Consider the following 13,223-nt stretch of genomic DNA (forward strand, 5'->3'; position numbering starts at 1 on the left):
AATAAGCATAAGGCTACCCTACATATGTATTAATGCCTGGGATAAACATAAGGCTATCCTACATACTAATGAATGCCTGGGATAAGCATACAGCTATCCTACATACTTATTAATGCCTGGGAATAAACATAAGGCTATCCTACATACTTATTAATGCCTGGGATAAACATAAGGCTATCCTACATACTAATGAATGCCTGGGATAAGCATACGGCTATCCTACATACTTATTAATCCCTGGGAATAAACATAAGGCTACCCTACATACTTATTAATGCCTGGGATAAGCATAAGGCTGTTCTACACACTTATTAATGCCTGGGAATAAGCATAAGGCTACCCTACATATATATTAATGCCTGGGATAAACATAAGGCTATCCTACATACTAATGAATGCCTGGGATAAGCATACGGCTATCCTACATACTTATTAATGCCTGGGAATAAACATAAGGCTATCCTACATACTTATTAATGCCTGGAATAAACATAAGGCTATCCTACATACTCATTAATGCCTATGTGATTCACATAGAGCATAACATTTTAAGCAACTTTCTAATTTACTCATATTATCAAATTTTCTTCATTCTCTTGGTATCTTTAAAATGCAAGAATGTAAGTTTAGATGCCGGCCCATTTTTGGTGAACAACCTGGGTTGTCCCTGCTGATTGGTGGATAAATTCATCCACCAATAAAAAAAAGTGCTGTCCAGAGGTCTGAACCAAAAAAGGGAAATTTATGCTTACCTGATAAATTGATTTCTTCTACGATACGACGAGTCCACGGATTTCATCCTTACTTGTGGGATATTATCCTCCTGCTAACAGGAAGTGGCAAAGAGCACCACAGCAGAGCTGTATATATAGCTCCTCCCTTCCTCTCCATCCCCAGTCATTCGACCGAAGGTTATAGGAAGAGAAAGGAAAAGCTAAAAGGTGCAGAGGTGACTGAAGTTGTAAATAATAAAGAAACTATAATCTGTCTAAAATTGACAGGGAGGGCCGTGGACTCGTCGTATCGTAGAAGAAATCAATTTATCAGGTAAGCATAAATTTCCTTTTCTTCTACAAGATACGACGAGTCCACGGATTTCATCCTTACTTGTGGGATACAATGCCAAAGCAACAGGACACGGATGAAAGGGAGGGACAAGACAGAAACCTAAACGGAAGGCACCACTGCTTGAAGAACTTTCCTCCCAGAAACAGCCTCAGAAGAAGCAAAAGTATCAGATTTGTAAAATTTGGAAAAAGTATGAAGGGACGACCAAGTCGCAGCCTTACAAATCTGTTCAACAGATGCATCGTTTTTAAAGGCCCATGTGGAAGCCACAGCCCTAGTAGAATGAGACGTAATTCTTTCAGAAGTCTGCTGTCCAGCAGTCTCATATGCCAGGCGGATGATACTTCTCAGCCAAAAAGAAAGAGAGGTAGCCGTAGCTTTCTGACCCCTACGCTTTCCAGAATAAACAATGAATAATGAAGATGATTGACGGAAATCCTTAGTTGCCTGTAAGTAAAACTTTAAGGCACGGACCACGTCCAAATTATGCAACATACGCTCCTTCTTAGAAGAAGGGTTAGGACACAAGGAAGGAACAACAATTTCCTGATTAATATTCTTATTTGAAACAACCTTAGGAAGAAATCCAGGTTTAGTACGTAAAACCACCTTATGAGAATGAAAAATGAGATAAGGCGAATCACACTGTAATGCTGAAAGCTCAGAAACTCTTCGAGCAGAAGAAATAGCAACCAAAAACAGTACTTTCCAAGATAACAATTTAATATCTATGGAATGCATAGGTTCAAACGGAACCCCTTGAAGAACACAAAGAACTAAATTCAAACTCCAGGGAGGAGTAATAGGTCTAAATACAGGCTTAATTCTAGATAGAGCCTGACAAAAAGACTGAACATCTGGCACATCTGCCAAACGTTTGTGAAACAAAATAGACAAAGCAGAAATTTGTTCCTTTAAGGAACTTGCTGATAACCCTTTCTCCAATCCTTCTTGGAGAAAAGACATAATCCTAGGAATCCTAACTTTACTCCATGAGTAACCCTTGGATTCACACCAATAAAGATATTTGTGCCATATCTTATGATAGATCTTTCTAGTGACAGGCTTTCTAGCCTGTATCAAAGTATTGATGACCGAATCAGAGAATCCTCGCTTCGATAAAATCAAGTGTTCAATCTCCACGCAGTCAGCTGCAGAGAAATTAGATTTGGATGTTGGAAAGGACCTTGAATGAGAAGGTCCTGTCTCAAAGGAAGTTTCCACAGTGGCAGAGAGGACATGTCCACTAGATCCGCATACCAAGTCCTGCGTGGCCACCCAGGCGCTATCAGGATTACTGAAGTTCTCTCCTGCTTGATTCGAGCAATCAAGTGTGGAAGGAGAGGAAATGATGGAAACACATAAGCTAGGCTGAACGACCAAGGCACTGCCATGGCATCTATCAGTTCGGCCTGAGGATCCCTCAACCTGGATCCGTATCTTGGAAGTTTGGCATTCTGTCGAGATGCCATCAGATCCAATTCCGGTCTGCCCCATCGGAGAATCAGTGAGGCAAACACCTCTGGGTGGAGTTCCCACTCCCCCGGATGAAAGGTCTGTCGACTTATAAAATCCGCTTCCCAGTTCTCTACTCCTGGGATGTAAATTGCCGACAGATAACAAGAGTGAGCCTCCGCCCATCGAATTATCTTGGATACTTCTATAATTGCTAAGGAAATCCTTGTTCCCCCCTGATGATTGATATATGCCACAGTCGTGATGTTGTCTGACAGGAATCTGATGAATTTGTTCAAAGCCAACTGAGGCCATGCCTGAAGCGCATTGAATATTGCTCTCAGTTCCAGAATATTGATTGGAAGTAGAAAACTCCACCTGAGTCCAAACACCCTGAGCCTTCAGGGAATTCCAGACTGCACCCCAGCCCAGAAGGCTGGCGTCTGTTGTCACTATCACCCACGAGGGTCTGCGGAAACAAGTCCCCTGGGACAGATGATCCGGCAACAACCACCAAAGAAGAGAGTCTCTGGTCTCCTGGTCTAGATTTATCTGAGGAGATAAATCCGCATAATTCCCATTCCACTGACCGAGCATGCACAGCTGCAGTGGTCTGAGATGAAAGCGAGCAAACGGAATGATATCCATTGCCGCTACCATTAATCCAATTACCTCCATACACTGAGCCACTGATGGCCGAGGAATGGACTGAAGTGCTCAGCAAGTATTTAGAATCTTTGATTTCCTGACCTCCGTCAGGAATATTTTCATGTCTACCGAGTCTATCAGAGTTCCCAAGAAGGAAACCCTTGTCTGTGGAACTAGTGAACTCTTCTCTATGTTCACCTTCCAACCGTGAGTTCTCAGGAAAGACAACACTGTGTTGTGTGAGATTTTGTCAGTTGATAAGTTGATGACGGGATCAGAATATCGTCCAGATAAGGCGCCACTGCTATGCTTCGCGGTCTGAGAACCGCCAGAAGCTACCCTAGAACCTTTGTGAAGATCCTGGGTGCTGTGGCCAACCCGAAGGCAAGAGCCACAAACTGATAATGTTTGTCCAGGAAATCAAACCTTAGAAACTGATGATGATCCTTGTGAATAGGAATATGAAGGTAAGCATCCTTCAAATCCACGGTAGTCATATATTGACCCTCCTGGATCATTGGTAAGATTGTTCGTATAGTCTCCATCTTGAACGATGGGACTCTGAGAAACTTGTTTAGACACTTGAGATCTAAAATGGGTCTGAAAGTTCCCTCTTTTTTGGGAACCACGAAAAGATTTGAGTAAAACCCCTGTCCCTGTTCCGGTTTTGGAACAGGACAAATTACCCCCATGGTATAGAGGTCTTTTACACAGCGTAAGAACACCTCTCTTTTTTTCTGGACTACAGATAATCTTGAAAGATGAAATCTCCCTCTTGGGAGAAAGTCCTTGAATTCCAGTTGATACTCGTGGGTCACGATTTCCAGCGCCCAGGGGTCCTGAACATCTCTTGCCCAAGCCTGAGCAAAGAAAGAAAGTCTGCCACCCACTAGATCCAGTCCCGGATCGGGGGCCGCCCCTTCATGCTGTGTTTGTAGCAGTAGCAGGCTTTTTGGATTGTTTACCTTTATTCCAAGTCTGGTTGGGTCTCCAGACTGACTTAGATTGGGCAAAATTCCCTTCCTGCTTTGTGGAGGAAGAGGAAGCAGAGGGTCCTCCTTTATAATTCCGAAAGGAGTGAAAATTATTTTGTTTACCCCTCATCTTAACAGACTTATCCTGAGGTAGGGCATGGCCTTTGCCTCCAGTAATGTCAGAAATGATCTCCTTCAATTCAGGCCCGAAAAGGGTCTTACCTTTAAAGGGAATAGCTAAAAGTTTAGTTTTTGATGACACATCAGCGGACCAAGATTTGAGCCATAACGCTCGACGCGCTAGAATAGCAAATCCTGCATTTTTCGCCGCTAATTTAGCAATTTGAAAAGCAGCATCAGTAATGAAAGAATTAGCTAGCTTAAGAGCCTTAATTCTATCCAAAATGTCATCTAACGGAGTCTCAACCTTTAGAGACTCTTCCAGAGCCTCAAACCAAAAAGCTGCTGCAGTAGTTACTGGAACAATGCAGACCGTAGGTTGTAAAAGAAAACCCTGATTAATAAATAATTTCTTTAGAAGACCCTCTAACTTTTTATCCATAGGGTCTTTGAAAGCACAACTGTCCTCAAAGAGTATAGTTGTACGCTTAGCCAGGGTAGATATAGCTCCCTCTACCTTAGGGACCGTTTGCCACGAGTCCCGAATGGTGTCTGATATGGGAAACATTTTCTTAAAATTAGGAGGGGGAGAAAACGGTATACCTGGTCTATTCCATTCCTTTTTTATAATTTCCGAAATTCTTTTAGGAACTGGAAAAACATCGGTGTAAGTAGGCACCTCTAGATATTTGTCCATCTTACAAAATCTCTCTGGTGGTATCACAATAGGGTCATAATCATCGAGAGTGGCTAAAACCTCCCGAAGTAACAGGCGGAGGTGTTCAAGCTTAAATTTAACCCCTTAATGACCACAGCACTTTTCCATTTTCTGTCCGTTTGGGACCAAGGCTATTTTTACATTTTTGCAGTGTTTGTGTTTAGCTGTAATTTCCCTCTTACTCATTTACTGTACCCACACATATTATATACCGTTTTTCTCGCCATTAAATTAACTTTCTAAAAATACCATTATTTTCATCATATCTTATAATTTACTATAAAAAAAATTATAAAATATGAGGAAAAAATGGAAAAAAACACACTTTTTTTAACTTTGACCCCCAAAATCTGTTACACATCTACAACCACCAAAAAGAAAACATGCTAAATAGTTTCTAAATTTTGTCCTGAGTTTAGAAATACCAAATATTTACATGTTCTTTGCTTTTTTTGAAAGCTATAGGGCCATAAATACAAGTAGCATTTTGCTATTTCCAAACTACTTTTTTTCAATATTAGCGCTAGTTACATTGGAACACTAATATCTTTCAGGAATCCCTGAATATCAATGGACATGTATATATTTTTTTTTAGAAGACATCCCAAAGTATTGATCTAGGCCAATTTTGGTATATTTCATGCCACCATTTCACCGCCAAATGCGATCAAATACAAAAAATCGTTCACTTTTTCACAAATTTTTTCACAAACTTTCGGTTTCTCACTGAAATTATTTACAAACAGCTTGTGCAATTATGGCACAAATGGTTGTAAATGCTTCTCTGGGATCCCCTTTGTTCAGAAATAGCAGACATATATGGCTTTGGCATTGCTTTTTGGTAATTAGAAGGCCGCTAAATGCCGCTGCGCACCACACATGTATTATGCCCAGCAGTGCAGGGGTTAATTAGGGAGCTTGTATGGTTAATTTTAGCTTTAGTGTAGTGTAGTAGACAACCCAAAGTATTGATCTAGGCCCATTTTGGTATATTTCATGCCACCATTTCACCGCCAAATGCGATCAAATAAAAAAAAAACGTTACATTTTTCACAATTTTAGGTTTCTCACTGAAATCATTTACAAACAGCTTGTGCAATTATGGCACAAATGGTTGTAAATGCTTCTCTCGGATCCCCTTTGTTCAGAAATAGCAGATATATATGACTTTGGCGTTGCTTTCTGGTAATTAGAAGGCCGCAAAATGCTGCTGCGCATCACACGTGTATTATGGCTAGCAGTGAAGGGGTTAATTAGGAAGTTTGTAGGGAGCTTGCAGGGTTAATTTTATCTTTAGTGTAGAGATCATCCTCCCACCTGACACATCAGACCCCCTGATCCCTCCCAAACAGCTCCCTTCCCTCCCCCACCCCACAATTGTCCCCGCCATCTTAAGTACTGGCAGAAAGTCTGCCAGTACTAAAATAAAAGCTTTTTGGGGGGTTTAGGTTTTTTTTAAAAAAAATAAATAATTCTTCTGCTGTGTAGGACCCCCCTTAGCCTCCAACCTCCAACCTCCCTGATCCCCTCCAAAACAGCTCTGTAACCCTTCCCTATCTGCCTTATTGGGGGCCATCTTGGGTACTGGCAGCTGTCTGCCAGTACCCAGCTTGCACAAAAAAGGGCTTTTTTTTTTTTTTTTCCTTAGTGTTTTTTTTTTTCTGTAGTGTAGCTTCCCCAAACACCCCCCACCCCCCCCCCACCACAAACCCCCACCACCTCATTGATCGTATTTTTTTTTAACTGATTGCCTTTTTCTGTAGTGTAGAGGTTCCCACCCGCTCCCTCCCCGTGCACGCGCCCGCCCCCGCCCTCCCGTGCACGCGCGCGCGTCCGTGCGCGCCCCCGGGCATCCCCGCCCACGATCCCGCCCCCCTCCACATCTCCAGGGCCATTGATGGCCGCCACCCGCCTCCCGGTACTGCTCCCACCCACCAACGAAGGAAGCCACCGATCTCCGGTGCAGAGAGGGCCACAGAGTGGCTCTCTCTGCATCGGATGGCTTCAAAAGGTTATTGCAGGATGCCTCCATATCGAGGCATCACTGCAATAACCGGAAAGCATCTGGAAGCAAACAGGATCGCTTCCAGCTGCTTTCCACACCGAGGACGTGCAGGGTACGTTCTCAGGCATTAACTGCCTTTTTTTTGAGGACGTACCCTGCACGTCCTCGGTCGTTAAGGGGTTAAAGGATGTAACGTACAAATCTGTCTGAGGTAACACATTCCCTGAGTCTGAAAGCTCTCCCTCAGACAGCAATTCCCTGACCCCCAACTCAGAACACTCTGAGGGTACATCGGAAATAGCTAATAAAGCATCAGAGGTTTCAGTATTCACATTAATACCTGACTTACTGTGTTTACCCTGCAACACTGGTAATTTAGATAATACCTCTGTAAGGGTAGTTGACATAACTGCAGCCATCTCCTGCAGAGTAAAGGAATTAGACGCACTAGATGTACTTGGCGTCGCTTGTGTGGGCGTTAAAGGTTGTGACACTTGGGGAGAATTGGATGGCATATCCTGATTCTCTTTAGACTGAGAATCATCCTTAGGCACACTTTCTTGACCTAAAATATGGTCTTTACAATGTAAGGCCCTTTCAGTACAAGAGGTACACAATAGCTTCTAAACACATAGAACAATGAAATTCCTCAATGTCAGACATGTTGAACAGACTAGTAATAACCACAGAAGTCTTTTAAACACTTTATTGCTTTAAATACATTTTTGAAAAACGTGTACTGCGCCTTTAAGAAATAAAAAGTGAACAATTTTTCCCAAACTGCTTAAATAACGTTAATTTGTCTCAAAAATTAACTTAAACTTGTTGTTTTATCAAAAAATTACTGCACCCCAGTAGTAAGGGGAGAAATAAAGCTATAAAGTAACTTAGATCAGAAAAATGTCAGTTTACAGACAAAATACCCCCTGCACCCAGGGTACTTCAAAATAACTTGCCACCACTCCGGACCAGAGATTCACTGTCCAGGAGCAACCGGAGTTACTGCTTGCTGCTTCTTAGTCAGAAGGAAGTGCGCATCTGAGCGCGCGAAAACAAGCCCCGCCCCTTATGGCCGATGCCGGAGTAGGCCCAAAAACAACCGCATGGTGAAGCGGTTTTGCACACAAGCTAAGTGGAACAATAAACACCCCAAACACATCCCAGTAAGTCATACTGGATATCTGACAAAAATAAAAAACTCCATCAACCGTTTTTTGCCTCTCCCAGAGTGTCATATAATGCCCTTATAATGTCAACTTAGAAAAATAAAAACAAGGGACTCCAGTAACACCCCTCTGTATAACAGGTCTACTGCTTACCCCATTCCCTTACAGGGAAATAAATGCCAGCCAGTTCTGATATATCAAGTCTCCTCAGAAATAAAGGGCTGCACATACCTTAAAGGGCCATGATACCCACATTTTTTCTTTCATGATTTAGAAAGATAATTTTTTTGTAAACATCTTTCTAATTTACTTCTATTATCTAATTTGTTTTATTCTCTTGATATTCTTTGCTGAAAAGCATATCTAGATATGTTCAGTAGCTGCTGATTGGTTGCTGCACATAGAAGCCTCATGTGATTGGCTCACCCATGTGCATTGCTTTTTTTTCAAATAAGGATATCTAAAAAATTAAGCAAAATAAATAATAGAAGTAAATCGTAATGTTGTTTAAATTTGTATTCTCTATCTGAATCATGAAAGAAAAATTTTGGGTTTAGTGGCCCTTTAATGCTGCTTGTAGCATGAAACCGTTCTCCACACTGAAGATGTCTCTTGTGTTACCTTCAGAAGTCTTGTGGGAACCAACGTGGATCTTAGTTACAGCTGCTAAGATCATCAACCTCAGGGCAGAAATCTTCTTCCATAACCTCCTGAGGAAAATAGTACACACCGGTACCATTTAAAATAAAAAACTTCTTGATTGAAGAAAATAAAACTAACACCTCACTTTACCTCTTCCTAGTATAACACAGGCAAAGAGAATGACTGGGGGTGGAGGGGAAGGGATGAGCTATATATACAGCTCTGCTGTGGTGCTCTTTGCCACTTCCTGTTAGCAGGAGGATAATATCCCACAAGTAAGGAAAATCCGTGGACTCGTCGTATCTTGTAGAAGAAAGCTTAGATGTCTTCTTTTTCAAATAAAGATAGCAAGAGAACAAAGAAAAAATGATAGTAGGAGTAAATTAGAAAGTTGCTTAAAATTGCATGCTCTATCTGAATCACAAAAGAAAAAAAATGGGTTCAGTGTCCCTTTAATGCCTGGGATAAGGCTATTCTGCATATTTATTAATGCCTGGGATAAACATAAGGCTATCCTACATACTTATTAATGCATGGGATAAGAATAAGGCTACCCTACATACTTATTAACCTCTTAAGGACATATGACGGAATTTTTCCGTCATAAAACAATTGAGCAAACTGAAAGCTGTGTCCTTAAAGGGTTAATGCCTGGGATAAACATAAGGCTATCCTACATACTTATTAATGCCTGGGATAAGCATAAGGCTGTCCTACATACTTATTAATGCCTGGGATAAACATAAGGCTATCTTACATACTTATTAATGCCTGGGATAAGCATAAGGCTATCCTACATACTTATTAATGCCTGGGATAAGAATAAGGCTTTCTTTCCTTCATACTTATTAATGCCTGGGATAAGCATAAGGCTATCCTACATACTTATTAATGCCTGGGATAAGCATAAGGCTATCCTACATACTTATTAATGCCTGGGATAAACGTAAGGCTATCCTACATACTTATTAATGCATGGGATAAGCATAAGGCTATCCTACATACTAATTAATGCCTGGGATAAGCATAAGGCTATCCTACATACTAACTAATGCCTGGAATAAACATAAAGCTATCCTACATACTAATTAATGCCTGGAATAAACATAAGGCTATCCTACATACTTATTAATGCATGGGATAAGCATAAGGCTATCCTACATACTAATTAATGCCTGGGATAAGCATAAGGCTATCCTACATACTAATGAAGGCCTGGGATAAGCATACGGCTATCCTACATACTAATTAATGCCTGGAATAAACATAAGGCTATCCTACATACGTATTAATGCCTGGGATAAACATAAGGCTATCCTACATACTTATTAATGCCTGGGATAAACATAAGGCTATCCTACATACTTATTAATGCCTGGGATAAACGTAAGGCTATCCTACATACTTATTAATGCCTGGGATAAGCATAAGGCTATCCTACATACTTATTAATGCCTGGGATAAACATAAGGCTATCCTACATACTTATTAATGCCTGGGATAAACATAAGGCTATCCTACATACTTATTAATGCCTGGGATAAGCATAAGGCTGTCCTACATACTTATTAATGCCTGGGATAAACATAAGGCTATCTTACATACTTATTAATGCCTGGGATAAGAATAAGGCTTTCTTTCCTTCATACTTATTAATGCCTGGGATAAGCATAAGTCTATCCTACATACTTATTAAAGTGAATGTAAATTTTGATGCTAAAGTGCCCGGTTTTTAAAACTTTGATTAAAAACAGGGGCACTTTAATTCATAAAAATTTACATTTCACTCCTGTTGTGACAAAAAACTTACCTTTTAAACTTCACAGCAGCTCCAGCTTTCTCCGGTCTCACAAGCCATTTCTGATGTCAGAAATGATTGATAGGTCATTCTCCAATCACAGCTTCCCCCCCGGGGGATTCAGTGTCTGATTCACTGCTGTGATTGGAGGAAGCCGATGCCTCATTTTAGACCCAGGAAGAGGCTTTGAAACAGGTGGAGGAAGCTGGAGCTGCTATGAAGATTAAAAGGTAAGTTTTTTTTTCACAACAGGAGTGAAATGAAATTTTTTTTTTTTTTTTTTTTTTTTTTTTTGGGGAGAGGTTGTGTAATGAGGTGAAATCAGTTGGGGTTAGGTTTAATTAAAGGTTAACTGGTGCAGTGAGAATGCCTTGAAGTTGGGGTGCTGAGAGACCACAGTACACAACCCTATTCACTTTAAATAACATTTGTTTTTTTGCTAGAATGTTTAATTGCAGACACATTCTGAACATTTAAACTTATTTGTATTCCATACATTTCTAGAAATAGGTCATCATAAAAGAAAAAATAATAATAAATTGTTTGAAGTTTGTTCTTTCCAAACTTGGGGGGTGGTAATGTAAAAAACAAATAAGTAGAACTCTCAAAACCATATGAACACCAAACCTCATCACTGTGCATAAACAAAAACACACACACACAATCCTTAAAGACATCTTGCTCCATTAGCTATAGCTTATTTAACGAGTACCAATGGCTTCAGCCATTAGCTGTCATTTTAGTTGTGTCGTCAATCTCATTTGATCAGTATATTTCAACGCTTAAACCTCTGGTTATAACACAAACATCTTATATTCCAAACATTTTAATGACATCACAGGGTAAGGCAGCAGTTTAATGGTTCAGGATGTTGTGTCCTCATGGGATTTATTAGATGTAAGGAAGTTTCATCATCACTCTATTCCAGCAGACACGAAATAAACTGCTTTACTGTTAATCACTTAGTGCTATTTCTCTGAGGTTTTCACCCATCTCCATAGAAGTCAGTGATGTCTCAGAGCAGTCTCTGTATGTTACACATAAGGTTACAAGTCTATGCTTCCTTTGCCTTTGAATTTCTTGGCAGATCGCTCGCTGGATCTCATCTGCAGTTTGCTTCCATAGATGTGCGATATAAATCCGTCAATTTCCAGAGTAAAGACGCAGTTTAACTTGGGAACAACTTTCAGTTTATCTTCTTTAGTGATTATCTTAAATACAAATTTAGTTTCCTGTAAAATGATTCCAGTCAGCCCTACATAGGATGGGCATTTTGATTTTGTGACCATGATTTGTGCTCCGTGCAGATCAGCCTTCAGCAGTTTATTCTGAATCATCTGGGGCTGAGCATCAGGCCGGAGCCCATTACACAAGTCCCGGATGTATTGCTTCCACAGGTCATGCAGTGGCACAAACATCTCGTACTTCTGCTGCTCTGGTTTAATGTCAAACAGCCTCATCTCTCGCTTTTGCTTTGCAGACAAACCTTTAGATTTGCTCCGTTTCTTCTTTTTCTTTTTGGAGCTGTGCTCTAGAACAACCGCCTTCCTCTCCAAGCACTCCTGGAGAGTTTTCTTCCTCAGGTTCGGCATACTCCGCTTCAGGAAGGCATTGACAAACAATTCTGCTTTCTCTGGAGGGTGAAGCTGTAATCCTATTTACTTTGCCTCTTCAGGAGGTAGCGGCTGATAGATTATATGAGACATCTATGTTACACGTGCAGCAAACAATTCTGCTTCTCCGGCGCACGCTAATGACGTCACCGAAATGAAAATTTTTATGAATTAAAGTGCCCCTGTTTTTAATCGAAGTTTTAAAAACCGGGCACTTTAGCATCAAAATTTACATTCACTTTAATGCCTGGGATAAGCATAAGGCTATCCTACATACTTATTAATGCCTGGGATAAGCATAAGGCTATCCTACATACTTATTAATGCCTGGGATAAGCATAAGGCTATCCTACATACTTATTAATGCCTGGGATAAGCATAAGGCTATCCTACATACTTATTAATGCCTGGGATAAGCATAAGGCTATCCTACATACTTATTAATGCCTGGGATAAGCATAAGGCTATCCTACATACTTATTAATGCCTGGGATAAGCATAAGGCTATCCTACATACTTATTAATGCCTGGGATAAACATAAGGCTATCCTATATACTTATTAATGCCTGGGATAAACATAAGGCTATCCTACATACTCATTAATGCCTGGGATAAACATAAGGCTATCCTACATACTTATTAATGCCTGGGATAAGCATAAGGCTATCCTACATACTTATTAATGCCTGGGATAAGCATAAGGCTATCCTACATACTTATTAATGCCTGGAATAAACATAAGACTATTCTACATACTTATTAATGCCTGGGATAAACATAAGGCTATCCTATATACTTATTAATGCCTGGGATAAACATAAGGCTATCCTACATACTCATTAATGCCTGGGATAAACATAAGGCTATCCTACATACTTATTAATGCCTGGGATAAGCATAAGGCTATCCTACATACTTATTAATGCCTGGGATAAGCATAAGGCTATCCTACATACTTATTAATGCCTGGGATAAGCATAAGGCTATCCTACATACTTATTAATGCCTGGGATAA

At 40.5% G+C, this 13,223-nt stretch overlaps 1 protein-coding gene and 1 pseudogene across 1 annotated transcript in view; both read right to left on the reverse strand.

Moving 5' to 3' along the window:
- Positions 1–13,223, reverse strand: part of GABBR1 (gamma-aminobutyric acid type B receptor subunit 1) — a 276,841-nt gene that overhangs the window by 66,726 nt on the left and 196,892 nt on the right. The window lies entirely within an intron of this gene.
- LOC128667011 (ribonuclease P protein subunit p29-like) lies at positions 11,405–12,300 on the reverse strand (annotated as a pseudogene).

Source organism: Bombina bombina, chromosome 7, assembly GCF_027579735.1.
Source record: "Bombina bombina isolate aBomBom1 chromosome 7, aBomBom1.pri, whole genome shotgun sequence".
NCBI classification, from domain to species: Eukaryota; Metazoa; Chordata; class Amphibia; order Anura; family Bombinatoridae; genus Bombina; species Bombina bombina.